The following is a 15982-nucleotide window of genomic DNA, read 5'->3' as shown; positions in this document are numbered from 1 at the left end:
CCTGAATGCTGTGGTTTCTGTCTTCATGGGGAAAGCTGATGATATGGGGCGGTTTTAAGTTCTGAGTGTAGACGACGTGGAACTTAACTTGCTGTGGGTAGTGGAAAACTGCATGTGGGAGATCTGCCTTGCTAAGTGTGTGGGAGCTGGGTGGGACTTAATGCCACCTGGTACTCCCCACTCCCTGTCTGAACTCTTCTGTGCAGCAGAGAGTTATGGTGCTTGGTGGAACATTACCCCAGTGGCCAGAAACTGACCCCTGACTTTCACAGGGCCATTGCTTGCTCTGCACCTGGAGAGTCTGAGCAGGGACCTGCCTGACCCAGCCCCAACTTGGCTTTACCCTTCCACCACCCCCACCCCCGGTAGCTTAATATGAAGGACAGAAACTTTTGGGAGATTTATAGTCCTGCCTATCACCTGAGAAACCAGAGTATTGCCCCTGGGTGCTATAAGGCAAGCATAAATTCCACTGCTACTACCACAGCTACTGCTCTTTTGAAAGCGTCACCTCCTGGCTGAAGGTCAGCCAACCCAGTCCATTACAGCATCTCCAGGTAGAATGGCACTGAGCCCAGGAAGGAGAAAACTTGTACATGACCTTAGCTATTACTATAGCCTGCACCGCCGTGGTTAAACAGGAGGTCCTGAGTCTGTCCATGTAACTTGTTCATTACTACTGTAAGTGGTATTTGAGAAAGCTAACACACTAAGGCTATCTATAACCAAAGAATCTCACAGAGTCTACACCACTTTCTTGCCACCATCATTAGAGCTTGTGCTGGTACCTGATACTGGGAAACTTGAGGACAGGTAACATCACTGAATCCTTTGCAGACATCCCCTAGCACCAGCCTGGAGTGTGGCAGCTACACCACTGGGTGACCAGACCCAAAGGAGAAACAGCATTCAAAGTAGTCTGGCTCTCAGGTATTCTACTCCTAGGGAGAAAGTGAAGTTTACCACATCAAGGGAACACCCCATGGGAAAAAAGAATCTGGACAACAGGCCTTGAGTCTTAGATATTTTCGCTGGTGGAAGGTTTCTTTCAGCAGAGGCATAGTTGCAGTGCTGGGCTTATCAGGGAAAGACTGCAGCTTTACCCCAACAGTCAGGCATCCCTGCTGCTCCTGAAGGGTCTTGGAGAACATGACTTCTTTATCCCCTCCTCTACTACTGCAGACATAGCTGGGGCTTTTCTCATGAAAGCTTGGTGTGGGTGCACCTACAGACAGCTTCTTTAGAACACTTCAAGGTGACTGCAACCCCACAGGAAGAGCACCCTCCAGGTGCAGGCTTGCATGAGAGATAAAGTCACAATTCTTCTCTACTTGGAATAGCAACATTTCTGCATATAAAAGAGATGCCTATATGATTTGAATAGCTGGAGCATGGGGTCAGGAGTGTGTCTGGGAGGTGGATAGCTTTTCTGCTGGCTTGTCAAAATAGGTGAGGAAGCTCTGGTCATTCGCTCCGATAAGACCTCAGTGCATTTCACTGAAAGCTTTCCCAGCCACCTCTGTGAAGACCAGGACCTCTTTCCACCATTTGGTATGGCATTTACCCACCTGCTTTAGCCACAGCCAATTTATAACTGTGGACACTTCCACTCTTGGCCTGAAGCCTAAACTATTCAACCTAGTAAATAAAATACTGAGGAATATCTAAATAAGTAAATACACACCATGGGAGAAAGAGATGTTTCAAGAGACCTCTGCCATTTATACACTATAGGAGACAGTGAACGTGCTTAAACACCAAGCACGTTGCTATTGGAACCAGCATCTGAGAAAATCATTATAGAGACTTTATCTAACCAAGGAACTCATACAGTCTTTACACTTCAAAGCACCAAGAGCCAAATTAGGCTACAATAAGCTGTAAATATTAAAGTCACATCCTTAAGGGTGGGGGAAAGAAATTTTAAAAAAGTGAAATAAAAAATAAATTCAAAAATAACTGAAAAAAATAGTCTACCCAAATGAGAAGAAACTAGTAAAACAGTTTAGAGAAAATGGCAAAATGATTCTATAACACCCCCAAAAGATCCCACTAGCCCTCCAGCAATGGATTTAAACTAGGACAAAATCTTTGAAATACCAGATAAAAAAATTCCAAAAGTTGATTATTAAGCTACTGAAAAAGATGCGAGAGAAAGATGAAAACCAACATAAACGTTTGTTAAAAATTTAAGATATGAATTTATAATTTTCTAAAGACATAGTGATATGGTTGGGCTGTATCCTCACCCAAATCTCATCTTAAATTTTAGCTCCCATAATCCCCACGTGTCATGGGAGAGACCCAGTGGGAGGTAATTGAATCATGGGGGCAGCTTTTCCCCATGCTATTCTTGTGATAGTGAATAAGTTTCATGAGATCTGATCTTTTTTTTTTTTTTTTTTTTTTCAGGACAGAGTTTCACTCTTTTTGCCCAGGCTGGAGTGCAATGGTGCAATCTTGGCTAACTGCAACCTCCGCCTCCTGGGTTCAAGTGATTCTCCTGCCTTAGCCTCCTGAGTAGCTGGGATTACAGCTGCCCACCACCATGTTTGGCTAATTTTTGTATTTTTAGTGGAGACGGGGTTTCACCATGTTGGCCAAACTGGTCTTGAACTCGTGACCTCAGGTGATCCACCGACCTCAGCCTCTCAAAGTGTTGGGATTACAGGGGCTAGCCACCATGCTTGGCAATCTGAGGGTTTTATGAAGGGAAGTTCCCCTGCACACGCTCTCTTGCCTGCCACCATGTAAGATGTGCATTTGCTCCTCCTCTGCCTTCCACCATGATTGTGAATCCTCTTCAGCCATGTGGAACTCCCAAATCTCATGTTGTTTTCATATTTCAAAACCAATCGTGCCTTCTCAACAGTCCCCCAGGCTTAACTCATTCCAGCATTAACTCAAAAGTATATCTTTAAAGTATCATCTGAGACAAGGCAAGTCACTTGTGCCTATGAGCCTGTAAAATCAAAAGCAAGTTAGTTACTTCCAAGAATCACTGAGAGTACAGGAATTAGATAAATGTTCCCATTTCAACTGGAAGAACTTGGCCAGAGCAAAGGAACTAGAGAGGTCCCATGCAAGTCCAAAATGCAGTCGGGCAGTCATTAAATCTTAAAACTCCAAAATCTCCTTTGACTCCATGTCTCACATCCAAGGCATGCTGATGCAAGGGGTGGGTTCCCATGGCCTTGGGCAGCTCCACCCCTGTAGTTCTGCAGGCTACATCCCCTGCAACTGCCTTTACAGGCTGGCATTGAGTGCCTGTGGCTTTTCCAGGTGCATGGTGCAAGCTGTTGGTGGATCTACCATTCTGGAGTCTGGAGGATGGTGACCTTCTTTTCACAGCTCTACTAGGCAGTGCCCAGTGAGGACTCCATGTGAGTGCCCCAGCCCCACATTTTCCTTCCTTACTGCCCTAGCAGAGGTTTTCCATTAGGGCTCCACCTCTGCATCAGATTTTTGCCTGGAGATACAGGTGTTTCCATATATCCTCTGAAATCTAGGCAGAGGTTCCCAAACCTTATCTCGTCTTCTGCACACCTGCAGGCCTAATGCCATGTGGAAGCCACCAAGACCTGTGGCTTGCACTCTCTGAAGCAATTGCCCAAGCTGTACCTTGGCCCATTTTAGCCACAGCTGGGACTGAAGCAGCTGAGATGCAGGGTGCCGTGTTTCAGGGCTGCACAGAGCAGCGAGGCTCTGGGCACAGACAGTGAAACCATTTTTCCCTCCTAAGCCTCTGGGCATGTGATGGGAGGGGCTGCTCTGAAGATCTCTGACATGCCCTGGAGACATTTTCCCCATTGTGTTGGCTATTAACATTCAGCTCCTTGTTACTTACGAAACTTTCTGCAGCAGGCTTGATTTCCTTTCCAGAAAAATAGTTTTTCTTTTCTACCGCATAGTCAGGCTACAAATTTTCCTAACTTTTATGCCCTGCTTCCCTTTCAAACATACAACCATCTCTTTATTAATGCATATAACTGACTGCTTTCAGAATAAGTCATGTCACCTCTTGAATGCCTTGCTGCTTGTAATGAGCTGAGTTCATGCCACTGAACTCCAACCTGAGCAACAGAGTGAGACTCCATCTCAAAAAAAAATTAGTTAAAAAAAATCTGGATTCATTGATATTTTGAATGAGTTTGTTTGTGTCTTGATATCCTTCAGTGTAGCTCTGATTTTGGTTATTTCTTGTCTCCTGCTAGCTTGGGGGTTAATTTGTTCTTGCTTCTCTAATTCTTTCAGTTGGGAATTTAAGTTTTTAATTTGAGATCTTTCTAACTTTTGATGTGAGCATTTAGTGCTATGAATTTGTCTCTTAAAACTGCCTTAACTGTGTCCCAGAGATTCTGAAATGTTGTATCTTTGTCCTCATTAATTTCAAATAACTACTTGATTTGGTGTCTTAATTTGGTGTCTTTACCCAAAAACCATTCTGGAGCATGTTGTTTAATTTTCATGTAATTGCATTGTTTTGAGGTATTGTCTTAGTCTTCACTTCTATTTTTATTGCTCAATAGTCCAATACTATGTTTGGTATAATTATGACTGTTTTAAATTTGTTGAGCATTATTATTTATTTAACTTGCCAACATTAACACATTTATTTATTTATTTATTTATTTATTTATTTATTAATTATTATTTATTATACTTTAAGTTCTAGGGTACATGTACACAACCTGCAGGTTTGTTACATATGTATAATGTGACATATTGGTGTGCTGTACCCATTAACTCATCATTTACATTAGTTATATCTCCTAATGCTATCCCTCCCCCTTCCCCTAACCCCATGACAGGCCCTGGTGTGTGATGTTCCCCACCCTGTGTCCAAGTGTTCTCATTGTTCAATTCCCACCTATGAGTGAGAACATGTGGTGTTTGGATTTCTGTCCTTGCGATAGTTTGCTGAGAATGATGGTTTCCAGTTGCATCCATGTCTCTACAAAGGACATGAACTCATCCTTTTTTATGGCTGCATAGTATTCTGTGGTGTATACGTGCCATATTTTCTTAATCCAGTCTACCATTGATGGACATTTGGGTTGGTTCCAAGTCTTTGCTATTGTGAATAGTGCAGCAATAAACATACATGTGCATGTGTCTTTATAGTAGCATGATTTATAATCCTTTGGGTATATACCCATTAAGGGGATGGCTGGGTCAAATGGTATTTCTGGTTCTAGATCCTTGAGGAATCTCCACACTGTCTTTCACAATGGTTGAACTAGTTTCCAGTCCCACCAACAGTGTAAAAGTGTTCCTATCTCTCCACATCCTCTCCAGCACCTGTCGTTTCCTGACTTTTTAATGATCGCCATTCTAACTGGTGTGAGACGGTATCTCATTGTGGTTTTGATTTGCATTTCTCTGATGGCCAGTGATGGTGAGCATTTTTTCACATGTCTGTTGGCTGCATAAATGTCTTCTTTTGAGAAGTGTCTGTTCATATCCTTTGCCCACTTTTTGATGGGGTTGTTTGATTTTTTTCTTGTAAATTTGTTTGAGCTCTTTGTAGATTCTGGATATTAGTCCTTTGTCACATGGGTAGATTTTAAAAATTTTCTCCCATTCTGTAAGTTGACTGTTCACTCTGATGGTAGTTTCTTTTGCTGTGCAGAAGCTCTTTAGTTTAATTAGATCCAATTTGTCAATTTTGGCTTTTGTTGCCATCGCTTTTAGTGTTTTAGTCATGAAGTCCTTGCCTATGCTTATGTCCTGAATGGTATTACCTAGGTTTTCTTCCAGGGTTTTTATGGTTTTAGGTCTAATATTTAAGTCTTTAATCCATCTTGAATTTAGTTTTGTATAAGGTGTAAGGAAGGGATCCAGTTTCAACTGTCTACATATGGCTAGCCAGTTTTACCAGCACCATTTATTAAATAGGGAATCCTTTCCCCATTTCTTGTTTTTGTCAGGATTGTCAAAGATCAGATGGTTGTAGATATGTGGTATTACTTCTAAGGGCTCTGTTGTGTTCCATTGGTCTATATCTCTGCTTTGGTACCAGTATCATGCTGTTTTGGTTTTTGTAGCCTTGTAGTATAGTTTGAAGTCAGGTAGTATGATGCCTCCAACTTTGTTCTTTTGACTTCGGATTGTCTTGGCAATGAGGGTTCTTTTTTGGTTCCATACGAACTTTAAAGTAGCTTTTTCCAATTCTATGAAGAAAGTCATTGGTAGCTTGATGGGGATGGCATTGAATCTCTAAATTATCTTGGGCAGTATGGCCATTTTCAAGATATTGATTCTTCCTATCCATGAGCATGGAATGTTCTTCCATTTGTTTGCGTCCTCTTCTACTTTGTTGAGCAGTGGTTTGTAGTTCTTCTTGAAGAGGTCCTTCACATCCCTTGTAAATTGGATTCCTAGGTATTTTATTCTCTTTGAAGCCATTGTGAATGGGAGTTCACTCATGATTTGGCTCTCTGTTTGTCTGTTATTGGTGTATAGGAATGCTTGTGATTTTTGCACATTGATTTTGTATCCTGAGACTACTGAAGTTACTTATCAGCTTAAGGAGATTTTGGACTGAGACGATGGGGTTTTCTAAATATACAATCATGGCATCTGCAAACAGGGACAATTCGACTTCCTCTTTTCCTGATTGAATACCCTTTAGTTCTTTCTCTTGCCTGATTGCCCTGTCCAGAATTTTCAAAACTATATTGAATAGGAGTGGTGAGAGAGGGCATCCCTGTCTTGTGCCGGTTATCAAAGGGAATGCTTCCAGTTTTTGCCCATTGAGTATGATATTGGCTGTGTGTTTGTCATAAATAGCTCTTATTATTTTAAGGTATGTCCCATCAAAACCTAGTTTATTGAGAGTTTTTAGCATGAAGCGCTGTTGAATTTTGTCGAAGGTCTTTTCTGCATCTATTGAGATAAGCATGCGGTTTTTGTCTTTGGTTCTGTTTATATGATGGATTACATTTATTGATTTGTGTATGTTGAACCAGCCTTGCATCCCAGGGATGAAGCCAACTTGATCGTGGTGGATAAGCTTTTTGATGTGCTGCTGGATTTCGTTTGCCAGTATTTTACTGAGGATTTTTGCATCGATGTCCATCAGGGATATTGGTCTAAAATTCTCTTTTTTTGTTGTGTCTCTGTCAGGCTTTGGTATCAGGATGATGCTGGACTCATAAAATGAGTTAGGGAGGATTCCCTCTTTTTCTGCTGATTGGAATAGTTTCAGAAGGAATGGTACCAGCTCTTCTTTGTACCTCTGGTATAATTCAAATGTGGATATGTCTGGTCCTGGACATTTTTTGGTTGGTAGGTTGTTAATTATTGCCTCAATTTCAGAACCTGTTATTGGTCTATTCAGGAATTCAGCTTCTTCCTGGTTTAGTGTTTGGAGGGTGTATGTGTGCAGGAATTTATCCATTTCTTCTAGATTTTCTATTTTATTTGCGTAGAGTTGTTTGTAGTATTCTCTGATGGTAGTTTGTATTTCTGTGGAATCGGTGGTGATACCCCTTTATCATTTTATATTGTGTCTATTTGATTCTTCTCTCTTTTCTTCTTTATTAATATTCCTAGGGGTCTATCAATTTTGTTGATCTTGTCCAAAAAACCACCTCCTGGATTCATTGATTGTTTGAAGGATTTTCTGTGTCTCTACTTCCTTCAGTTCTGCTCTTGTCTTAGTTATTTCTTGCCTTCTGCTAGATTTTGAATATGTTTGCTCTTGCTTCTCTAGTTCTTTTAATTGTGATGTTAGGGAGTCAGTTTTAGATCTTTCCTTCTTTCTCTTGTGGGCATTTGGTGCTATAAATTTCCCTCTACACACTGATTTAAATGTGTACCGGAGATTCTGGTATGTTGTGTCTTTGTTCTCATTGATTTCAAAGAACATCTTTATTTCTGCCTTCATTTTGTTATGTACCCAGTAGTCATGCAGGAGCAGATTGTTCAGTTTCCATGTAGTTGAGTGGTTCTGAGTGAGTTTCTTAATCCTGAATTCTAGTTTGATTGCACTGTGGTCTGAGAGACAGTTTGTTATAATTTCTGTTCTTGTACATTTACTGAGGAGTGCTTTACTTCCAACTATGTGGTCAATTTTGGAATAAGCGCTATATAGTGCTGAGAAAAATGTATATTCTGTTGATTTGGGGTGGAGAGTTCTGTAGATGTCTATTAGGCCTGCTTGGTGCAGAGCTGGGTTCAATTTCTGGATATCCTTGTTCACTTTCTGTCTCATTGATCTGTCTAATGTTGAAAGTAGGGTGTTAAAGTCTCCCATTATTATTGTGTGGGAGTCTAAGTCTCTTTGTAGGTCTCTAAGTACTTGCTTTATGAATCTGGGTGCTCCTGTATTGGGTGCATATATATTTAGGATAGTTAACTCTTCTTGTTGCATTGATACCTTTACCATTATGTAATGGCCTTCTTTGTCTCTTTTGATCTTTGTTGGTTGAAAGTCTGTTTTATCAGAGATAGAATTGCAACCTCTGCTTTTTTTGTTGTTTTCTATTTGCTTGGTAGATCTTCCTCCATCCCTTTATTTTGAGCCTATGTGTGTCTCTGCACATGAAACGGGCCTCCTGAATACAGCACACTGATGGGTCTTGACTCTTTATCAAATTTGCCAGTCTGTGTCTTTTAATTGGAGCACTTAGCCCATTTACATTTAAGGTTAATATTTTTATGTATGAATTTGATCATGTCATTATGTTAACTGATTATTTTGCTTGTTAGTTGATGCAGTTTCTTCCTAGCATTGATGGTCTTTACAGTTTGGCGTGTTTTTGCAGTGGCTGGCACTGGTTGTTCCTTTCCATGTTTAGTGCTTCCTTCAGGAGCTCTTGTAAGGCAGGCCTGGTGGTCACAAAATCTCTCAGCATTTGCTTGTCTGTAAAGGATTTTTTTTCTCCTTCACTGATGAAACTTAGTTTGGCCAGATATGAAATTCTAGGTTGAAAATTCTTTTCTTTAAGAATGTTGAATATTGGCCCCAACTCTCTTCTGGCTTGTAGAGTTTCTGCTGAGAGATCCACTATTATTCTGATGGGCTTCCCTCTGTGGGTAACGCGACCTTTCTCTCTTGCTGCCCTTCACATTTTTTTCTCTCATTTCAACCTTGATGAATCTGATAATTATGTGTCTTGAGTTGTTCTTCTTGAGAGTATCTTTGTGGTGTTCTCTGTATTTCCCGAATTTGAATGTTGGCCTGCCTTGCTAGGTTGGGGAAGTTCTCCTGGATAATATCCTGAAGAGTGTTTTCCAGCTTGGTTCCATTCTCCCCATCACTTTTGGGTACACCAATCAGATGTAGATTTGGTCTTTTCACATAGTCCCATATTTCTTGGAGGCTTTGTTTGTTTCTTTTTGGTCTTTTTTCTCTAAGCTTCTCTTCTCACTTCATTTCATTCATTTGATCTTCAGTCACTGATACCCTTTCTTCCACTTGATTGAATTGGCTACTGAAGCTTGTGCATACATCACGTAGTTCTTGTGCCATGGTTTTCAGCTCCATCAGGTCATTTAAGGTCTTCTTTATGCTGTTTATTCTAGTTAGCCATTCATCTAATCTTTCTTCAAGGTTTTTAGTTTTTGCTATGGGTTCAAACATCCTCCTTCAGCTCGGAGAAGTTTGTTATTACCGATCATCTGAAGACTTCTTCTCTCAACTCGTCAAAGTCATTCTCCATCCAGCTTTGTTCCATTGCTGGCAAGGAGTTGCATTCCTTTGGAGGAGAAGAGGCCCTCTGATATTTAGAATACAAAATGAACTATTCCTCCACTTGCTCCTTTTTCTCTTGCAACATGTGAATTACTAGACCCTCCATCTGTGTCCTCCAGCCCAATTTTTCCCTTTAAATACTGAAGCCCTCAGGCATCCTTGGATAAAGGCACAGACCACAGACTGTTTCTATAATTCCATGTTTATTTTTTCTGAGTATGTCCTTAACCTTGGCAAAATAAACTTTTAAATTGATTGAGACCCGCCTTGGAAATTTTTTAGTTTATAAGTTTAATTAGCAATAACCTCTTCACAAATTATCATTAATTTTATGATTGGTAAAGTAAAATAAAAATATCATGACTCTGTGTAAATATAAACACTGCATTAACTTTAAATATTTTAAAATAGTGTTAAAATATTAGGATATAACAACATAGTGTTTATGTGAATGGAAATTAGCAACATTAACACCACAGAAGACCTTGGATATTTGTTTTCTTTGGTTTTGCTTTTGTGAGAGGTCTTGCTCTGTTACCTAGGCTGAAGTACAGTGGCATGATCATGGCTTACTGTTGCCTCAGTCTACTGGGCTCAAGTGATCCTTCCACCACAGGCTCCCCAGTAGCTCAACTACAGGCATGCACCACCACACTCAGCTAATGTTTTGTAAATTTATTTTCTGTAGAGATGGGGCCCAGGCTGATATTGAATTCCTGAGATTAAGCAAATCTCCTGCCTTGGTCACCCAAAGTGGTAGGATTACAGTTATGAGCCACCATTCCCAGCAGGATACTTGTTAAAAAGGGAATAATATGATTTTACTAATTTGTTATATAAATTGATATTAGCAAAAGGGTCTTGTTGAAAATACACTATCATGCTCAATTTGGCAGCACATATACTAAAATTGGAATGATACAAAGAAGATTAGCATGGCACTTGTAAAAGGATAACATACAAATTTGTGAAGTGTCCCATATTTTTCATTGAGATTCAGGAGGATGACAAACCCAATCCAAGGAAAATAAGAATCACAATAAAGTAACACAGTAGCTGAAGGATGAATAGCAGTATAAAACAGAACCTAATGGATCAGAGCTAAGTAATACAATACAAGAATTTCACAATGCAATTAGAAGTTATCAACAGCAGAATAAACCAAGCTGAGGAAAGAATCTCAGGACTTGAAAAGTAGTTCTCTGAAATAAGGCAGTAAGAAAAAAATAAAGAAAAAAGTATGAAAAGGAATAAACAAAACCTCCAAGAAGTATTGGATTATGTAAAAAGACCAAACCTGCAAATCATTGGCATGTTTTAAAGGAAGGGGATGAAAGTGAAAAATGTGGATAACATATTTCAGGCTATTGTTCATGAAAACTTCCCCCATTTTGCTAGAGAGGCCAACAGTAAAATTCAGGAACTACAGAGAACTCCTGCAAGATTCTAAACAAGAAGTTCATCCTCAAGATACATAATCATCAGATTTTCCAAAGTTAAAATAAAAGAAAAAATGTAAAGACATCTAGAGACAAAAGGCAAGTCACCTACAAAGGAAGCCCTATCAGGCTAACAGTGGACCTCTCAGTGGAAACCCTATAAGCCAGAAGAGATTGGGGCCTATATTCAACATTCCTAAAGAAAAAAATTTTCAACCAAGAATTTTATATCTAATCAAACTAAGTTTCCTATGTGAAGAAGAACTAAGATCATTTTCAGATAAGCAATATCTTACACCAGACATACCTTACAAGAGATCTTGAAAGGAGCACTAAATATAGAAAGGAAAGACTGCTATCAGCTAATACAAAAACGCACTTAAACACATGGACCAGTGTCACTGTTAAGCAACCACACAAACAAGCCAACATAAAAACCAGCTAACAACACAATGACAGGAACAGATTCACATCTACCAACACTAAACTTGAATGCATGTGGGCTAAATGCCCCACTTAGAATGTACAGAGTGGAAAGCTGGATACAAAAGAAAGACTCAATGATATACTGTCCTCAAAAGACCCATGTCACACATCATGACATTCATAGGCTCAAATTAAAGAGATGAAAGGAAATATACTAAGCAAATGGAAAACAAAAGAAAGCAGGGGCTAAAGTTCTAATTTCAGACTAAAGAGATTTAAAACCAACAAAGATCAAAAAAGACGGAAAAGACAAAGGCATTACATGATGATAAAGGGTTCAATTCAGCAAGAAGACCTAACTATTCTAAATACATGTGAACTCAACACAGCAACAATCAGATTCACAGAGCAAGTTCTTAGAGACCTACCAAGAGACAAAGAGACATAGACTCCCACACAATAATAGTGGAATACTTCAACTCTCCACTGACAATATTAGACAGATTATAGAGGCAGAAAATTAACAAAGATATTCAGGACCTGAGCTTAACATTAAACCAAATGGATCTAATTGGCCTTTACAGAACTCTCTATCCCAAATCAACAAAATATACATTCTTTCCATTGCCACGTGGCACATATTCTAATATTGACACATAATTAGACAGAAAACAATCCCCAACAGACATAAAAGAACTAAAATCATGCCAAACATACTATTAACAATAGAAGTCGTGACTATGAAAATTGCTCAAAACTGCAATTACATGGAAATTAAGCAACATACTCCTGAATGATTTTTGGGTAAATAATGAAATTAAGGTAGAAATCAAGAAATTCTTTTAAAATCATGAAAACAAAGATTCAAAATATCAGAATGTGTGAGATACAGGTAAGGCGTGTTAAGAGGAAAATTTATAGTATTAAATGCCCACATCAAAAGTTAGAAAGATTTCAAATTAACAACCTAACTTCACAACTAAAATAATTAGAGAAGCAGGAATAAATCAACTGCAAAGCTACCAGCAGATAAAAACAAATCAAAATCAGAGCTGAACTGAAGAAAATCAAGACATGAAAAAGAGTTCAAAAGATCAATAAATCCAAGAGTTGGTTTTTTGAAAAATTTAATAAATTAGTCCACTAGCTAGACTAATAAAAAAGAAAAGAGAACCAAATCCAAGATGGCGGCCAGCAGGAGGCTGATGAAGGAGCTTGAAGAAATCCGCAAATGTGGGATGAAAAACTTCCGTAACATCCAGGTTGATGAAGCTAATTTATTGACTTGGCAAGGGCTTATTGTTCCTGACAACCCTCCATATGATAAGGGGGCCTTCAGAATCGAAATCAACTTTCCAGCAGAGTACCCATTCAAACCACCGAAGATCACATTTAAAACAAAGATCTATCACCCGAACATTGACGAAAAGGGGCAGGTCTGTCTGCCAGTAATTAGCGCTGAAAACTGGAAGCCAGCAACCAAAACCGACCAAGTAATCCAGTCCCTCATAGCACTGGTGAATGACCCCCAGCCCGAGCACCCGCTTCGGGCTGACCTTGCTGAAGAATACTCTAAGGACCGTAAAAAATTCTGTAAGAATGCTGAAGAGTTTACAAAGAAATATGGGGAAAAGCGACTTGTGGACTAAAATCTGCCACGATTGGTTCCAGCAAGTGTGAGCAGAGGCCCCGTGCAGTGCATTCAGACACCCTGCAAAGCAGGACTCTGTGGAAATTGACACGTGCCACCGCCTGGCGTTCCCTTGTGGCAGTTATTAACTTTCTACAGTTTTCTTAATCAAAAGTGGTCTAGGTAACCTGTAAAGAAAGGATTAAAAATTTAAGATGTTCTAAAAAATAAAAAATAAAAAAAATAAAAAAGAAAAGAGAGAAGATTCAAATAAACAGAATTAGAAATGTTTAATAAAAATGATACTACTTATCCTTTCAAAAAGAAAAAAAAAAAGACAACCATTATAAACTACTATGAATGCCTCTACTATCACAAACTAGAAAACCCAAGGGAGATGAATAAATTCCCAGACGCATACACTGTCCAAGGACTGAGCCAGGTAGAAATAAATTTCCTGAAAAGACCAATAACAAGCTCCAAAATTAAATCAGTAATAAATAGCCTACTAAGAAAAACACTTGGGGCCTGATGGATTCACAGCCAGATTCTACCAGGTGTACAAAGAAAAGCTGGTACAATTCATACAGAAACTATTTCAAAACATTAAGAAGGAGTAACTCCTTTTCAACGTGTTCTATGGAGCCAGCATCATCTTGATACCAAAACCTGGCAGAGGCACAACAAAAACAAAAACAAAAAACTTCAGGCCAATATATTTGATTAACGTTGATGCCATCTTTTTTTTTTTTTTTTACATTTAAAATGTTTTATTTGGAAAGCAATTTAGGGCATACACACAGACCAAGTTGTCCTCAGTATGTCCCAAAGAGAATGTTGGAAATGTTATTAGAAAAAGACATACTCTTTATTGTTTTGAAAGAAAGTTCGTTCACACTAGAGAAGCTTTTGGGAGATAGCAAGCTTCTTGCTAGCTCTGATTAGTGAGTGATGGTGGTAAGTAAAACCAGTGTTAGGGTCCCAGCAGGTTGTTTCAGAAGCTGCTAGGTAAAGTTGGTCTTGGGGTTACAGCAGGCCATTTCAGCAGCTGGGCTTATAGAAGATTTAATTTTTGGATCAGGTGCTATGAGCTCCCAGGGCTTTTTCCCTGTGGCCCCTTGACTGATTTATTTGGGTATGACAAGAATGACTCAATTTGAATAATTAACTTTCACACCAGCAATCCTAGTGACTGTGAAATGTTGTCTCCCTATTTGAATTTCAGTAATGGTTAAATTATGTTAAGCATTTTTTTTTTCAGGTGATACTGGCTTTATTATAGTTATTATTAGAAGCACAGAGAGGTTAAGTGACTTGCCAAGAGTCTCTGCTATTTAGTTAACAATTGGGAGGTGTGATGGGGGCCTATAATCCAAGTTGGGAGAACTAACATAGGACATATTCCATTAGGTGACATCACCTCTCTGTAGCTGCTTCACATTTCGTTATTCTCCCCAAAACTCACCCATTGTCTGGAAGTACATTGAAAAATTCAGCGAGCAATTAGAGCACTCCCAATAGCTAAAATGAAGAATCAATGCTCTGTTAGCGATTTGGCTATGGTAGAACAACTGTCCCATTGATAGAATTGGATGAAAGAACATGAAAGAACTGAGGACTTCTGCTCCCATATGGTCTAGGAAAGTGTCCTTTTAACTCAGAGTAGAGCACTCCACAGAGCATTTGCGGGCTTGGAGTTGATAGGTTTATGTCCAAATTCAGGGTCAGTTATTAGTCAATTTTTGGCAACATGCATAACTTCTTTGAGGCTCCATTTCCACATTTGTGAAATGGATATAAGAATAATAGTAATAGTAGTAATACAGGTCCATCAGCCGGGCACAGTGGCTCACACCTGTAATCCCTGCACGTTGGGAGGCCGAGGTGGGTGAATCATGAGGTCAGCAGTTCAAGACCAGCCTGGCCAACATAGTGAAACCCCGTCTCTACTAAGAAATACAAAAATTAGCTGGGTGTGTGGTGGTGTGCGCCTGTAATCTCAGTTACTGGAGAGGCTGAGGCCGGAGAATCACTTGAGCCCAGGAGGTGGAGGTTGCAGTGAACTGAGATCGTGCCACTGCACTCCAGTCTGGCAGACAGAGCAAGACTCTGTCAAAAAACCCCAAAAAAACAAAAAACAAAACAAAACAAAAAAACAAGCCAATCCTGTATTCTTTTTTTTTTTAAATTATACTTTAAGTTCTAGGGTACATGTGCACAATATGCAGGTTTGTTATATAGGTATACATGTATCATGTTAGTTTGCTGCACCCATTAACTCGTCATTTACATTAAGTATTTCTCCTAATGCTATCCCTTCCCCAGACCCCTACTCACGACAGGCCCCAGTGTGAGATGTTCCCTGTCCTGTGTCTAGGTGTTCTCATTGTTTAATTCCCACCTATGAGTGAGAACATGCGGTGTTTGGTTTTCTGTTCTTGTGATAGTTTGCTCAGAATGATGGTTTCCAGCTTCATCCATGTCCCCACAAAGGACATTAATTCATCCTTTTTTATGGCTACATAGTATTCCATGGTGTATATGTGCCACATTTTCTTAATCCAGTCTATCATTGATGGATATTTGGCTTGGTTCCAAGCCTTTGCTGTTGTGAAGAATGTCACTATAAACATATGTGTGCATGTGTCTTTATAGTAGCATGATTCATAATCCTTTGGGCATATACCCAGTAATGGGATGGCTGGGTCAAATGGTATTTCTAGTTCTAGATCCTTGAGGAACCGTCACACTGTCTTTCACAATGGTTGAACTAGTTTACACTCCCAC

General features: G+C 39.5%; 1 non-coding gene and 1 pseudogene across 2 annotated transcripts; both read left to right on the top strand.

Annotated features, from left to right (window-relative positions):
• The first annotated feature begins 10580 nt into the window (after positions 1-10580).
• LOC116272188 lies at positions 10581-10687 on the top strand. The gene has a single exon (XR_004180915.1). It is a non-coding gene; the product is annotated as a U6 spliceosomal RNA (small nuclear RNA).
• Positions 10688-12712: 2025 nt separating this feature from the next.
• LOC101024804 lies at positions 12713-13423 on the top strand (annotated as a pseudogene). The gene has a single exon (XR_642016.3). The product of XR_642016.3 is annotated as a ubiquitin-conjugating enzyme E2 L3 pseudogene (transcript).
• Positions 13424-15982: the final 2559 nt, after the last annotated feature.

This window comes from Papio anubis, chromosome X, assembly GCF_008728515.1.
Source record: "Papio anubis isolate 15944 chromosome X, Panubis1.0, whole genome shotgun sequence".
NCBI lineage: Eukaryota > Metazoa > Chordata > Mammalia > Primates > Cercopithecidae > Papio > Papio anubis.
This window is presented reverse-complemented; position numbering and strand designations above follow the sequence as displayed.